Raw genomic sequence first — 17006 nt, 5'->3', positions numbered from 1 at the left:
TAAATTATACTAAGGGTTTTGCATAAACGCATGCCTCATTGATTATCATGAGTTGAATAGATCAGGGCCAGCCTTTCAGATGGTGCCTTGACACTGACAACAAGGGAAGCGGCAGACTGAGAGTGAGTGCAAATGGGACCAGAATTTGGAGCAAGGTCCAAAACTTGTGTTTCTTCTGCTGGGAACCTCCGCTTTGACCTGCTATACTTGGACCTGATGTGGTGTAACCTTTGTACAAGTGTTACAGCTCAGGAGGGAGAGGTATCCTGACTTGTTGGGAAGTCAGGTTGTGCCTATAGCTTCAAAGGGAGGGATCCTGGATACCTACAGCTGCGAGGAGAAAGGTATCCTGACTTGTTGGGGAGTCAGGCTATACCTGAAGCTGGGGTGCGGTGGGGAATGGTCTCCCTGCAGGATGTAGCAATCTGCTCCTTCACTCTGCTAGAGGGGAACCCCCTGCAGAGATGGAGCAATCCCTGCAGGCTCCAGCCACAGGTTGTTACTTCTGCTTGCTCCCAAGGGAGTTTCCCAGCATAAATATCCATTTCTTCTTCTGCTCAGCTCCCCTAAGGAAATGAATGTCACAGCAGAGATTCTGCTCTGCACAGGCCATTGAAGAAGATCTTTCAAGAAAGAGATTTGTTTGGGAAGACAGAATCCAGGAGAGTGGCTGTTTCTGCCAGGGTGGAGAAGGACAGCTGATAACTGAACAGGCTGAAGGGATCATATAGGGCTTCTAAAGAGGCAGAGTTTTTCCCAGGGAGAAGATTTTCAGGGAGGGGATTAGTCAGATTTCAATCCCCTTGAGCTTGGACAAGCTCAGATTGGCTAGATTTTGTGCTCAGGGATTGGTTGTTTTTTTTTGGGGGGGGCAAAGTTGGCTCTGGCTTCAGGGCAAGAGTGTGTTTCTTTCACTGGCCTTTTTTCGTCTTTAGATTCTAGTTTTAGGGCTAAGGCATATTTCTTTCACTGACTCTGGTTCCAGGGCCTAAGTGTGTTTCTTTAGCTCTGGGCTCAGGATCTGGGTATTTCTTTGGTTCTGGTTTCAGGGCTAAAGTATTTCTTCAGTGGCTCTGGCTTCCAGCGCCCGGGGTATGATTCTTACATTGGTTCTGGTTTCAGGGTCAAAATGTTAAATTTCATGCCCAGGATTGGTTGGTTTTGTGTTCAGATGGTCAGGGGCAGATTTGACACTGGTTTCAGGACCAAGCTGAACTAATAAAAACTCCAAAACAGATATTGGGGTTCAACCTAAAGATTTGAAAAACAAAACAGCCAACCACTGGCTTTTACCTTGACCTCAGTCTGAAAATGACCATCCTGCCACCAGCAATCTCAGAATAAGACTGTGCCTGAGAGTTGTATCCTCCTGATTTATAATCCCCTCTAGTTCTGGAATTAAAGGCATACACCACTACTGCCTGGTTTCTATGGCAATCTAGTGTGTACACTGGGATTAAAGGTGCATGTCATTGCGTCCACTGAGATTAAAGGTGTATGACATTGCTGCCCAGTCTATAAGGCTGGCCAGGGTAGCTGTTTTACTTTCCCCAGCCCCAGGCAAGCTTTATTTATTAAAATACAATTGAAATGCCACTGCACCAAACTGTTTCTTTCACTGGTCCTTTTTAGTCTTTTGGTTCTAGTTTCAGGGTAAAGATATATTTCTTCACTGGTTCTGGTTTCAGGGCCAGGGTGGTTTCTTTGGCTAGCCCTTTTACCCTACACTTTGGGCCAGGTCAGGGGGTACTGCCTTTTGCTGCTAACACCTTACAGACATTTGAACCTAGGTCTGCCTCTGCCTTTTCATTTTCTACTGCCCACATTAGGCCTTTGGACTAAGTCTCTCTACTTAGGAACTGTGTTATCATATTCCTGATTAAAACCGTGGTCTGCCTTTGCTAATGTAGACAACAGAGTGTACCCTTTCCGGGTGTCCTTCCCAGTGTCCTCCTAGGGAGTCTACTTTCTTATTCAGTCATCTCAGGTCTCTCTCACGTTTATTCTTGGCTTTTGGACAGTTAAAGACTATTTGCTGACCGTGGGAGGAGTAATTTTAAAATGTAAAGTTCATAGTATCAGAGATGGAGCTCAAATTCTTTCAACTGGCCTTTCAGAATGCTTTATTAAAATGACCTCTTGACTCGGGAGCTTGTAGGTGACACATTTAATAGCCACTTGGAGTTCTTACTGAACTATGAATCCAGAGATTCACATTGGAATCAGTAGAGGAACATGGGAAAGGTGGGTAGGACAGAATATTGCAGCTTCACACACACACACACACACACACACACACACACGCACACACACACACATTTGCTCTCTGGTTTCTGATTAAACATGGCTGTTATGGAATGTTGTAGCAAAGCCTTCATTTTTTTTTTATTGTGCATTGACCCCACAGATAAAGATCCTCTGGTTGAGTCATCTTAATTTGTCTTTGACTCTTATTAGAGAACTGGAATGTAGGGTTTAAAAGGGCCAGTTATTGTTGTAGATTCATTGTGCTCATGTCAGGCTTTGGACCTCTTCACGAGCTCTGGAGGTGAGATACCCTTGCCTGTGATTTCCATGGTATTCTTGCATAGCTCTACACTGTCTCTTATTTTTCTGAGTTCACCGTTGTGCTATCTTCAGCATGCCTCTTCACATGCAGTCTCTAGTACCTTGCTTGGGGTGCCTTTTAAGAGTATCTCATCTTTCTATCCTGGTGTATAGATCATGGCTATGGCTAGGCTTCTTTCTTCAGGGCTGGTCTCTGTTTTGTGTATTGAGTCCTTCTTGTGTACTGAAGGAAGACAATGAGTGCTTTGCGGCTCCTGCCCATACATCAGTGACATTCCAGGGTAGTGCTCTCTTGACTTCGACTGAATTATTGACTCACTGTGAGCACTTATAGCATCTCTTTCTCCCAGACCAGCTGTGCTTGGATTGTGTATTTTAGGAAAGTAGTTATTAAGATGGAGAAAGGGTCAGAAGGATACTGGAGAAGAATACAGTTTGGCCACATGAACCTTCACTATTCAGCTTTCTGTTTTGTGGTGTTGGGGATCAAACCCAAAGCTGTACACATGCCAGGCAAGTGGGTTTGCCACTGAGCCAGGCCTACATCCCCTGCCCACAAGATTCCTCTGTAGAGGGTTGAAAGCGGCTAACGGTATGTGGGGCTCTGGGGACAGGAGGAAAGCAGCATCTCCTGTAGATGTGAACACTTTTCTAGAATCCCATCTGCTCTTCAGGTCACTCAACGACTCTTATGAAGATGCGTAGAGTCTCCAAAAGAGGCTTGAATCATCTAACTGGAAGAGTGGCTGTTTCCCAGTATAAAAGGGGACTTCTCTGCATGCTGGTGGATAACCATTTCAGACTTGTGCTTTCAGGGGCATAGTTTCTCACTTTTCCCCCCAGCCCACCACTGGTCTCCTTCCCTGAACCTCCTATCTTTGCCCCACACCCTTTCCTAAACTCTACCTGGATTTTTCGTCTACCTCCTCCTGAAACTGGTGAAATTCTTGCTGCTGTGCATTCTGTGAGAGGACCCTCAGAGCGCTCCTATTGCGTCTTCCCTGGTCTCAGAGTCTGAAGCACAATTCAGCTGGTCCCGGGGAAGTTCAAGTGAACTACTGTCTTCTGCAGTATTCATTTAAAGGTGGTGACTACACCCAAGGGATAGTGGCTACCATGTTGCATAGTGATCCCCATAGCACGGTAGTGCATTCTTGTGAGTGGTCCTGTGGGGAGCTTTAGTTATTTTCTACTGTAGATGAACACTGGCATAGTATATCAGATGCAGAAGATAAGGTGAGGAAGTCTCCTAGGTGAAATGACAAATATTTTCTCTCTCTGATGGCATCTAGCCTAAATTATTGAGATAGAATGGCTGGTAGAGGTGGGGTACAGTCTCCCTCTTCAATCTTCCCTCTCACATCTGCTCGGTAAATGGCAGGAATGAGGGGGAAATATGTATATTGCTTCCCCCTCTGAAACTCATTTATTTAGTAGAAAGAATTCTAGAATAAGGTGGATTCCCCCCCCCTTCATTTTTCCTAACAGATTCCCCCCCATTATGTTGCAAGATTGATTTCTATCTTCAAAATGTGTTCATGGGGATGAGGGCTTTTCGGTGAAAGCATTACAAATCACCCACAAACCCCAGGCATCTTTGGGAGGAGCGAGGCTGTTTCTCTAAAACTCATTTTTCATGGAGAGCGGTAGCACCTGCCATCTTCCTGCATTTCCAATTCCGGAACGTCCTTGTCTGCACGGAGCTCGGGTGTGTGACTTCCAGAGGAGCCTGTGCCAGCTTTCTAAAACCCACACGGTGTGAGGAGAAGGTGCCCTGACAGCTGATGGGAGCACGGACGGCTGAGGAAGCCTGTCTGAATGGAAGCCCGGATTCCAATGCAATCTCCGTCTTGCAGTTGCAGGGTTCTGGCTTGTCTTCAGCCAGACCATATTTCAACGAGATTTTGCAGTTGTCAACTCACTGGCTCTTCCTAGAATGCTGTGGAAGAGAGAGACAGAGAAGGAAGCCAAGGACTCAAACAGTTTTGTTAACCTTGGCTCAAAACAAGTTACCAGTATATCTGGCACAAGAACACCATTCTTCTTCATTTCTACCAAGATCCCAAGTCCTGGAGCACAGTCTTTAGAACTCTCCTGAAAGTTGCTTGGGTTGTTTAGCAGCATGGAACTGGAATGGAATCAGAAAATTAATGTCAAGATATCTGGCTTTTTAATTATCCCTTGATGTACCTCTGTATTAAATTCCTGCCATAATATTTGGCCTCCTGCAGGTAGTCAGCAAATGTCTGTAAAAGTGATGAGTAAGCTTTCTCTTAAGCTCTGAGAAAACAGAGCTCTGCCTGGCATCAAAGCAGAGAGATTAGAGGGGGAACTGCAGCAGTGTGGCCCAGAGACTCTGAATGAGGCAACGGCAGCAGCAAACTACGATGCAGAACAATCCTACGAATCTGTATCTCACATTCAGACCTCCTGTGCTTTGAATACACACACACACACACACACACACACGCACACACTGCACACACACACTTTCTCATTATCTGTTTAGATACTGGAAACCCCTATGAGGAAAGAACAATTATACTCCATTACACATTTATTTCCCATGACTCCCACTGTGGCTTTGGGATGCTTGGCCCAGGCACAAGGCTTAAAGCATTTAGTGGAATGGTTGTTGAGATTTGATTTTTGCCTCCATGCCTGATGCCTTTCAATTCTTTGACCTTTTCATTGGGCTCATTATTTTCTGACTTGGGATCGATGAATTCTAAACAACCATGCAGCTCAGGCTAGATTCATTGCTTGGTGTGTCTTACTTCTCGTTTGTTTCTTCACACATGAGTCATGGTGTTCTTTCTCTGGGGATCTGAATCCTCTCTCTGCAGCCCTGTGCCCTTTATCCTCTGAGCCTGTCGCCTGTACAGTGCATTGCTTTCTTGTTGTTTTTTTTTTTTTTTTTGTCTTTCACCTGAAAACTCTTACTCACTGCGGTCCAGTGGGGGTGAAAACATTTGCAGGTTGGAAACACCAAGCCTCATCAAAATACTGAGGCAGTTTTGAATACAAACTACATTGGATTTTGTGCCCATCAATGTACTGATGAGAGAACAGGCCGTGGAGAGATTTTGTGAACTGTGTCTTTTCAGAGAGTTCGTGATTGAGTTGAGCATAGAACCCCAGTCTCTTGACTTCTTTTTTACTTAAGTTGTTTTTACTTTGCAAATAAAAATGTGTGTGTTCATCGATGTAACATGGAGTCTCAGGGCTAATTGAAGTTGGTTTCTTTTTAAATTTCATGTATGTCTTCCTTTTCTCCTCACTAGAACATAATAATTGATAGAAGCAACTTACTAAAAGAAGGATTCATAACTAGGAAGGCATGGCAGCCATCACACATTGGGAGTGTGAACTGCCATATTCTCATCCATCTCCTTGGCTGGCTGAACAGATAGACAGACACACACACACAGGCACACAGACAGAGACACAGAGATTGTTTGGGGTTGAAAATGGGGCCATACTATACCCCCTAAGACTTACTCTCCCTCCTCACCCCTGATGTGTACCTGCTTCCCCTGCTAGGCCTCATGTCACATCTCAATGGCAGAGAGACAGGGAGAGAGAGAGAGAGAGAGAGAGAGAGAGAGAGAGAGAGAGAGAGAGAGAGAGAGAGAGAGAGAGAGAGATCAAGCCTCACCTCTCAAAGATTCAATAACTTCCCAAAATAACCTCAAAAGCAGAGGACCATGCCTTCAGACACTCAGGCCTATAGAGAACATTCTACACTCCAAGTGCAAGGACACACTTACCTCCAAGAGACAAGAACCTTGCATTTGCACTTTCAATGTTTTCTCAGAATCTATTTTCTGTTTCTGGCTTTAGTCACTGTGCTGATCTCTTGAATGCATTCTTCTCATCCAACTAAAATGAGGTGTTCTTTGACCAGCATCTCTTAATTCCTTCCTCTCTTGCTGTGGCTTCATGACATCTCATTCTTTAACATATAAACAACCTCTAATTTTACCAACCTGGTACAGGGCTGACAGAAAGGTCTTCTTTAGTGCAATGGGCATGCTCCATTCTCTGTCCCTTGCCCTCCTTCATCCTGGGATGAAGGGGAGGAATCTCAGAAGCAATTTTTTTCACTGCCTAATAGTTTCACTCGAAACTTCTGCTGTTTCGAGAGTCAAGGCCATGGGCCATTAGCAAAAACATTACAGCTAGTTCCTACAAAGAACTATGATGTGATCCCTATGGTAACATGCCCAGAGTGGAAATGGCAGTTGCACTGCATCAGAGAGCTGACTGTTAGCTGTGGAAGACCACAGACCACAGACATAAGGAGCTCCTTGGGACCCATGATCTCAGACTGGCAATGCTGGATGCCGGCCAATGTTTGTAAATGACTGAGCCTGAACAAACTTGATTTGTTAAGCTGTGTAGACCAGAGTCAGAAGTAGAGGAATTCAGATTTCATATTTGCCTGCATCTTATCAGGGAGCTGGACATTTTATCTGGTTCTGGTAAATGACTGAGCTCCATCTTGTCGTCGTTGTTCTTTTAAATAAATTCTCTCATACAATACATCCTGACCACAGTTTTTCCTCCCCCCTCCTCCTTCTAGTGCTCCCTCCTGGATCCACTCGCCCCTCCATCTCTGTTCATAAAAGAGCAGACCTCCAAGAGACAATAACCACCAAACACAACAAAATAAAATACAATAGGAAAAGACTCTCAAGAGCAGGTAAAAGAGTCAAAGATGCACCTGCTTCCACAGTTATAAGACTTACAAAGACACCAACACATATGCAGAGGACCTGGTGTGGACAGACCTCTGCAGGTGTGCCCTGCAGGTGTAGACAGACTTCTGCAGGTGTGTCCTGCAGGTGTGAACAGACTTCTGCAGGCCCTGTCCTTGCTGCTTCAGCCTCAGTCTCTGTGAGCTGATGTGCACCCTGCTTAGTTGAGTCAGCGAACCATGTTCTCCTGTTGTCTTCCATTCCCTCTGACTTGTACAGTTTTTTTCTGTCCCTTCTTGCACAGGAATCCCTGAGCTCTGAGGAGAGGGACCTGATGGAGACCTCTAATTTAGACTGTCCCTCTGTATAATGCCTGACAGCAGGTCTCAGCATCTGCTCCCATCTGCTGCTGGGTGAAAGCCTCTCGGATGACAACTGGACAAGGCACTTATCTATGAGTATAACAGAATATCATTAGGAATCATTTTATTTTTTGTCAGTTGTGTTTGGTTCTCCCCGAGGTCTCTGGGTTATCCAGTCTCTGGTTCTTGGTCATCCAAACAGTGTTGGGCATGGACTCCCTCTTGAGAAGTGGGGCTCAAGTTAAATCAGATATTGGTTGGTCAGTCCCACAGGTTCTGCACCACCATTGCCCCAGTACATCTTACAGACAGGACAGATTGTAGGTCAAAGGTTTTGTGATTGGGTTGTTGGCCCAGTTGGTTCTCTTTCAGTAACCTATAGAGTATCTTCTCATACCAAAGAGACTAGAACTTAGGGAAGAAGGCTCCATGTAGACACCAGCTTGACCTCTCCATGTTAAATGAGCTGTGTGGATATTGTCTCCAGCAATGGGCCCTGCTATCAGCTTGCAGGGAACAACTCTCTGCCCTACATCGGCCTGTGTTGTTTAGGGATCTCCCTAGTACCCCCTTGGACAACAACTCAACTGAATGCAACCCAGTCCTACCACTGGGAGCCTTGCCTGGCTAGGAGGCATGATCAGTCTAGACTCCATTTCTTCCATTGGTAGGAGTCCTCACTAGGGTCACCATTATAGATTCCAGCAAGTTTCCACTGCACTAAGTTTCCTGCTGCCAAGTACCCCTCCCCTGAATTCCAGCCGTCTCTCCACACACTCTCTCCATCTATCCCATCTCCTCCAGATCTGGCCCTTCTTGTTCCAGGCTCCACCTGTCCCCCAGCCCACTCACAAAATCTATTCCATTTCCCCTTCACCTTGAGATCTATGTATCCCCCCCCCCGAGCTCTCCTATTTATCTAACCTCTCTGGGTCTAAGGATTATAGCTTGGTGATCATTTGCTTAATGGCAAATATATACTTGTAAGTGAATACATACCTTATCTGTCTTTCTGGGTCTGGGTTACCTCATTCAGGGTGATTTTTTTCTAACTCCATCCATTTTCCTGCAAATTTCATGATGCCATTATTTTTTAACATCTGAGTAATACTCCAAAGTATTACTCCACATTTTCTTTATTCATTCTTTGGTTGAGTGATATTTTGCTTGTTTCCTGTTTCTAGCTATTATGTGTAAGCTATAATGAACAGAGTTGAACAAGTATCCTTGTGGTAGGATGGAGTGTCCTTTGGGTATACACCCAAGAGTGGTATAGACGTGCCTTGAGGTACATACCTTCCTAATTTTCTGAGAAACCACCATATTGATTTCCATAGTGGTTGTACAAGTGTACCAGTAGTGGAGGAATGATCCCCTTACCCTCATCATCTCCAGGATGAACTGTCACTGTGTTATTGATTTTAGCCATTCTGAAACATGTAAGATGGAATTTCAAAGTAGTTTTGATTTTCATTTCCCTGATGGCTAAGGATGTTGAACATTTCTTTAAGAGTCTCTCAGCCATTTGAGTTTCCTCTATTGAGAATTTTGTTTAGATCTGTATCCTACTTTAATTGGATTATTTGGTTTGTTGTTATCTAATTTCTTGACTTATTTATATTGGATATTAGTCTTCTATTGGATGTGAAGTTGGTAAAAGTCTTTCTTCATTCTGTAGGCTGCCATTTTGTTCTATTGACAGTCTCTGTCTTACAGAGCTTTTTAGTTTCATGAAGGTCTTATTCAATTGATCTTAGTGTCTGTGTTGCTGATGTCCTGTTCAGAAAGTTATCTCCCGTGCCAATACATTCACACCTATTCTGTGCTTTCTCTCCTATCAGATTCAGTTGTCTAGTTTTACACTGTGGTCTTTGATCTACTTGGGCTTTACTTTTGTCCAGGGTGATAGATATGGATCTCTTTACATTCTTCTACATGCTGCCATCCAGTCTGTCCAGCACCACTTGTTGAAGATACGGTCCTTTTTCCAGTGTGTATTTCAGGCTTCTTTATTAAACATCAGGTACTCTTAGGTTTGTGGATTTATGCCTGGGTCTTTAATTTAATTCTATTGATCAGCACATCTGTTTTAATGCTAGTTCCATGCAGATTTTTATTACACCTCTCTAGTACAACTTAAAATCAGAGATGGTGGTATTCACCTCCAGCAGGCTTTTATTAGTCAGGATTGTTTTAGCTGTCCTGAATGTTTTGTTCTTCCATACAAAGTTGAGAATTGTCCTTCCAAGCCCTAAAAAAAACTGTGTTAGAATTTCATTGCGGATTGTATTAAATCTGTAGATTGCTTTTGGTAAAAATGGCCATTTTTACTATGCTAATCTTATGGAACCATGAACATGGGAGATCTTTCCTTCTTCTGATATCTTCTTCAATTTCCTTCTTCAAAGATTTGAAGTTTTTGTTACACAAGTCTTTCACTTGGGTAGAGTTTTCCCCAAGATATTTTGTATTATTTGAGGCTGTTGTAAAAAGTGTTGTGATGTGGGAGTCCCCTCTGTGTGTTATGATTACCATTAATTAATAAATAAACTGCTTTGGATAAATAGCAAGGCAGGCAGAACTTAGGTAGGCAGGGAAAACTAGGCTGAATGCTGGGGTAAAAGAAGGGTGTAGTCAAAGAGAAGCCGTGGATCCTCTGCCAGAGTCAGACATGCCAAAACTTTTCTAGTAAGCTATGTGGCGATACACAGATTAATGGAGATGAGTTAAATTAAGATGTAAGAGTTAGCCAATAAAAAATTAGAGCTAATGGGCCAAGCAGTGATTTAATTAATACAGTTTCTGTGTGATTGTTTCGGGTCTAAGCTAGCTGGGCAGCCAGGAACCAACAAGCAAACCTTCTCCAAAGTGTTGTTTCTGGGAGGCAGAGAGAGATGATCCCTGTGAGTTCAAGGCCAGCCTGGTCTATAAGAGCTAGTTCCAGGACAGGCTCCAAAGCTACAGAGAAACCCTGTTTGTTTGTCATTTGTAAATAGGAGGGTTACTGATTTTTTTTTTTTTGAGTTAGTCTTGTATCCAGCCAGTTTGTGGAAGTGTTTATCAGCTGGAGGAGTTTCTGGTGGAATTTTTGGGGTCACTTATGTGTCATGTTATCTGTGAATAACAATATGTTGACTCTTCCTTTCTAATTTATACCCCTTGATCTCCTTTGGTTGTTTTTGATCTAGCTAGAACTTCAAGTGCTATATTGAATAGATATGGAGAAAATGGACAATCTTGTTTTATTCCTGATTTTGCAGAATCACTTTGATTTAGTTTAAGCTGATGCTGGTATAAGCTCATTGTAAATTACCTTTATTATGTTTAGGTCTGTCCTTTATATTTCCAATCTCCCAGATTTTTTTTTTCTGTGAAGCCACTGAGCCTCAGATGTTATCATTATATTTAAGAACAATTAGAGGCACTGAGGGATGCTGGGAAACCACATTTCCCTGCTACATGACATTTCAGGTCCATCATCAGAGACTTGAAGCTGGCTGTGCATTGGACGAGGATCCTTCTGTTCTCTTAAGTATGCTTCACCCCATTCTCCAGCTGCAGATGGAAGGGAAAACCACTCAGCAACAGCCGATCACCTACAGAACCACCTCCCCTCAATGCCCCCCTTGTTCCACACCAGTGTCTTAACTTCATGCGGAACTGACATCTTCAGCATCTTTTGTTCTTGGCCCATCTCTTAGCTAATTTTAGGATGCATGAAACACTTGACAATACCAAGCCAAGCCAAAAAAAAAAAAGTAAATCTAAATAGATTACAAAGTTTTACAAAATTCTACAGGAGGCCTAGCTTCTCAAAAAGTTGTTCATAGTGATACATAACTACTCCAGTCGTAGGCGAAGGCTGACTCCTCCCCGCAAGATCTGGTAGACTTGAGTTAGCTAGAAATCGAAGACGAGAACACAGGAGCTGGTAAGATGGCTCAGGGGGTAAAGACGCTGGCCTTCAAGACTGGCAGCCGGAGTTCCATCCCCAGGACCCACACGGGAGTGAAGAATGACAACACGGGTACTGTCTTAGTCACTCTTCATGTGGCCATGACAAAATGTCTCACAGAAATGACTTGGGGATGAAAAGGTTCATTTTGGCTCACAATTCAAGGCTGCTGTAGCTCATGGTGGGGTCTTGGTGGCAGGAGCTTGAGGCAGGAGCTCACATGACACCCACAGTCAGGAAGCAGACTTATGAATGCTGATTCCCACCTTGCCTCCTCTCTTTGATTCAGTCCAGGGAGCCCTGGCACATGGTGTGGTGTAGTCCAGGCTTAGGGTGGGTCTTCCTATCTCAGCATCTCACAGACATGTCCCGGGGTTTGCAACGTGATAATTTTAAATCCTGCCAAGCTGATACAACGAACAGTCACGGGTCATATCTGAGCTATAAGAACTCCTGAGTTGATAGCTGGATCGTTAGCAAGCGATCTGCTATAGATTTTTCCTCATGTCAACAACAGAGGGAAAGATGGGAGAGCTCACAGGAGCATCACGTGTCTTCTAGCCCCCCTGTCACTTTGGTGATGAAGCAGGATGAGAAGGGGCAAAAACATCGCACAAGATCCCATGGCTGTGATGAAGGATAGGACCAGAGTCTGTCCGTCTCTCCCTTCCACTCAAGCCATGCTTGACCCTCTTCTCATACCCTCAGTCAGGAAGCAGACTTGTAAATGCTGATTCCCACCTTGCCTTCTCACTTTCTGTAGGACTGGACTTGTAGATAGATATTGTTTACATTTGACTTTGTCATGGGATATTTTATTTTATCCATCTATGGTGATAAAAGTTTTGCTGGGTTGATGTGGGATTCCCCTCTGTATACTGTGATTACCATTAATGAATAAAGAAACTGCTTTGGACCTATAGCAGGGCAGAACTTAGCTTGGTGGGAAAAACTAAACTGAATGCTGGGAGGAAGAAGGCAGAGTCAGTGAGAAGCCATGTAGCCCTGCTAGAGACAGATGCTAGAACTTTACCTGGTAAACCACTGCCTCATGGTAATACACAGATTAATGGAGATGGCTTAAATTAATATGTAAGAGGTAGCCTATAAGAAGCTAGAGCTAATAGGCCAAGCAGTAATTTAATTAATACAGTTTCTGTGTGGTTATTTCGGGTCTGAGCTGCCAAGCGGCTGGGAAACAAACAAGCAGCCTCAATATAACACTGGGTATAGTAGTCTTGGCTGGCATCTGTGGTTCTTAGCTGCAGCTGCTGTTCTGTTGCAGCATAAGGATGAGCCCGAGGGATTGGCTCTGCTATGGGAACAGAGGGCAGAGTGAGCCCCATATTGTAAAGTGTGATATGAAGCCGACTTACTCACCGCCACAAGTTCAGTGTCTATTTCTTCTGGGAACTGTAACTCCCAACTCTCTGTTTCCTGCGTTTTAACCAACGCTAACCATTCTACCCTCAACTGATAGGTCCGAGCTCGGAATCCTGAGCACCTGATTCACAAAACTCCCCCCTCTTTACTCTGTGGCTTCACTGGGATCAGAGAAGACAAGTCAGTCCGAGGAGATGAACAACTCTGGGACTGCCCTCTTCTTCCCTCCATGTGTATTTACACTGAGGCAGAAGGAAGAAGCAGACTCGAGAAAATGCTTGCAACTGGAGGGACAAGTGTCACTGCCTCGAGTGACTCCTAAGTCCTGGCATGGATTACAGGAGACAGGTTTCTCAATATACTTTCCTCCCCGTAAGCTATTCCAGGCTGAGACTTTGCTGCCCATAACCAAAACAGCCTTGGCTAGCTCACTTTGTAATTAGCCCTGGTAACGGTGGCCGGTTTGTTGGGTGTGTGTGTCACAGTGCTGATAAAGCCTCGGGTTGCCCTGCAGTGAAAGCTCCCTGCTCCCCTTGGCTCAAGGTATTTACTTTCTCCACTCAGTTTTTAATAAACAGTCACTTTGAATTTTCTTTTCTGAAAAACTTCATCTCTGGGCTGATCCCTTTAAAATGTGTGGAGGATCTGGTAGCAGCTAGGATGCTTCAGGACCAGACTCCAAACCTTTAAGCCATAGACTCAAGGAGTCCTCATGAGTCTCTGAACAGATAAAAATGTTCAGAGCTTCCTGCCCCAGTTTTGTCCCTTGGTCTTCCCACCTTCAGTTTGCTTCCCTTTCAGTGCTCCCAGCCTGACCTTTGGCTGTGGCTCTCAACCAGTATCATCTCCACCGTGACTGTAATTTACCGGCAATACTCCCATTTATTGGATGCGTTCCCGGTTCTCCATTTCTGAGCCTGGGGTCAACTGAGGCCTTGTTTGAGTAAGGCCTCAGCCTTATGCACCTTCGTTAATAAGAGCAAGTATCTAAAAGCACCAAAAACTATTGAAAATCGTGTGATTAGAACAGTTCCAGTTTGTCATGAATTACTCCTTCCCTAGTGAGGACCTTGCTGTATACCCCAGGCTGTCCTTTAGTTCCCAAACCTCCCTCCTCAGTCCCCAGAGAGCTGGGATTGTGAGCATGCACCGCCACACCTGGCTTAATCCCTGCTTTTAACATAGGTCAATAGCATCATTTCTTTCTCCTACAGAAGTGGCCCCTGTTCAGATGAGCACAGCTTGCTATAAATTATCCTAGAGAAACATACAGCAAAGAAAGACCGATACCCCATCAGTGTTCTAGGAACACAAAACACTCTTTCAAGTCATGCCATCCAAATAATATCTCCTTACCTTAATATGTTCTTCCCTTTAGATATAGTCACAGTGATTTGAAAGTATCAGAAAGAACAGACCGAATTTGTTAACACAAACGTACAAATGGCACCCTGCCAATCATTTCTTGCACGCACCTAGGACATCATTTTGAGCAGCAAACCATTCCTAACACAATTAAGGTCTTTTAGCCAGTGCAGGTCCCACTTGACGTTAAAAGCACGAGTGTTGGAATAAACACTGAATGGCTGTTCTTCAAAGCTAAGCATTTGGGGATCTCGTCTAAACGGCGCTTGGCTTCTTACCCCCTAAAGCTACTGCTCCGGAAGAAGAGTCCCCCAGCGAGACTGTTGCAGGCCTCTGTGAAGACCCGACTCTCGTCGGCTTGAAATGCTCAGGCAGCATGAGTGGAACAGGCAGAGACGGAAATGACTGCTGCGTTTTGAGCTGCACTCCTCCTAGCTACAGTGCGACAGTACTTTGAGTAAGGACTGTCACCCCACACCGGGCATATGCACGGTCGTCTTCATGTGGGCCCAAGGTTGCAGAGGCTCGCTTAAGGTTCTAGCATAGCGTAAACTCTTTCTTTTGGACTGTTTATGTACTTACACACTCATTTAGAAGGGTGCTGGTTATCACATCGCAATACAGGTTGCTGTTGTTTGCCAGAGGTCAGAGCAAGAGCAGCGTGGCAGAGTGCGGGTGGGAGGAACAGAAGGACTAAGGACTCACTCAGTTTTGAGACATGAGCGCTCTGTACTCAGCACTCGCCTGCTCCTGCGGCTGGGCAAACGGCAGGAGACCTCTGGGCTCTGCCTGCTTCTGCCCTCAGATGCTGAGGTCACAGGTGCAAGCCAACACAAGGATGTGGGGGAAATCTCATCTAGCACAATCGCACTGTTTGAATTGTTTCTAAGTATTTAACTCAAGAATCTGAGCCCAGATCCTTCAGTCCGCAGCAAGCACATTACCCACTGAGCCATTTCTCCAGCTCTGTGGTTGCTTTTAGCATTTGAATTGGGAACAGAATTTGATACTAGGTAAGATCTCTGATTCTTGTAAAGCTGGCAAATCCTCCCAGGTCCTCACAATGACTTCTCATTTTCTTACGATAGTGGCAATGTGACACTAATATCTACCTATTGATGCTCATTGTTCTGTGCTTTCTATAGAATATCCCTAAGAGCCCCACTTGAAATGTTTTCTGTGTGTCTTGTAGTCATTCTTTAGAAGGTTATTGAAATTGCTGTCTTGTTTAAACACTTGTATTAAATATTTAAATTTCTTTAAAGATCATTCTCCATCTATTGAGGTGATAAAATGATGTTTCTTTTTTAACATATTATTAATCTGGCAAGTTACATTATTGGGTGTTAAATCAACCTGTGTTCCTGGAATGGACACAGACTGGCTGTGATGCCATTCACACACATGGCTGGATTCAGCTTGCAGCATCTTTCAGATGTCTAGGAAATGGATTAGCCCAGCCTTTTCTTTTACTTTCTTTTTCCATTTTTTTTCCTAGACAGGGTTTCTCTGTGTAGCCCTGGCTGTCCTGGAACCTGTTCTGTAGACCAGGTTGGCCTCAAACTCAGAGTTCTGCCTGCCCTTGCCTCCCAAGTACTGGGACTAAAGGTGAGCACCACCACTACTTGATACTTTTCATAACTTTTTTTGTCGTTTTTTTTTTTTTTTGTTTTCAAGACAATATTTCTCTGTAGCTTTGGTGCCTGTCCTGGAACTACCTCTTGCAGACCAGGCTGGCCTTGCACTCACAGAGATCCGCCTGCCTCTGCCTCCTGAAAGCTGGGATTAAAGGCATGCGCCATCACTGCCCGACTTACTTTTTATAACTTTTGATACCAAGATAACATTTTTTATATATAAGCTGAAACTGTTTCTTGTTTGTATTTCCTAGAAGTTCTAATTCCTATGTTTTCATTATTTGTGGAATGGTTTTTCATTTAATTTCTTCCTTCCTTCCTTATTTTCTTTTTAGACAGGGTGTCTATTCTATCTAAACCCTGCTGTCCTGGCACCACTATGTCAACAAGCTGGCCTTGAACTCACAGAGTGTCTCCTTCCTCTGTCTCTGCCTCTGCTGGGATTAAAGGCTTGTGCCACTGGCCTTTGATTCCATTCTAAATTGATGTAATAAGTATATATGCCTATATAATTTATACCTTGATGTTTTGATGTCTTTGCACATCATGAAGTATTTCTATCCAGGGGATTAACACCCATCTCCTCACACATCATCTGAGAAGATCTTTACTAATTCATTATTTTAAAATGATTGTAGAGCTATTTGGGCTCTCTGTTTCTCTGTGAGTCACATGTGGTGAATTGCTTTTCTCCAGAGGCATTTGTCAGTGACATCTGTTTTAAGCTATCTTTTCCATTTCACACTCGTCTATCACAGGCTATCCATTTGTGATATAGCTGTGTGTCTTTCTTTTATACTTGATTAGGCTAAGCCAAAAGCTTAGTGTTTTACTAAGAGTCTCAAGGGTATCTTTTGGTATTCACGGGTATTACTATTGGCTCTTGTGTCTTTGATCTCTGTATTGTTAATTCCTGTTCTTGCATCTATTCTTTCTAATTTTTTTGTAAAGATATTGATATTTATCAGAACTAGTTAAGATGCTCAGTTATTAGTTCCTGTGTAGTGGTGTGTGTGTGTGTGTGTGTGTATCTGTG

The sequence above is a fragment of the Alexandromys fortis genome, unplaced genomic scaffold (assembly GCF_014885135.2).
Source record: "Alexandromys fortis isolate MF-2015 unplaced genomic scaffold, M_Fortis_MF-2015_v1.1 scaffold_328, whole genome shotgun sequence".
In the NCBI taxonomy this organism is placed as follows: Eukaryota; Metazoa; Chordata; class Mammalia; order Rodentia; family Cricetidae; genus Alexandromys; species Alexandromys fortis.
Note: the sequence above shows the minus strand (reverse complement) of the source record.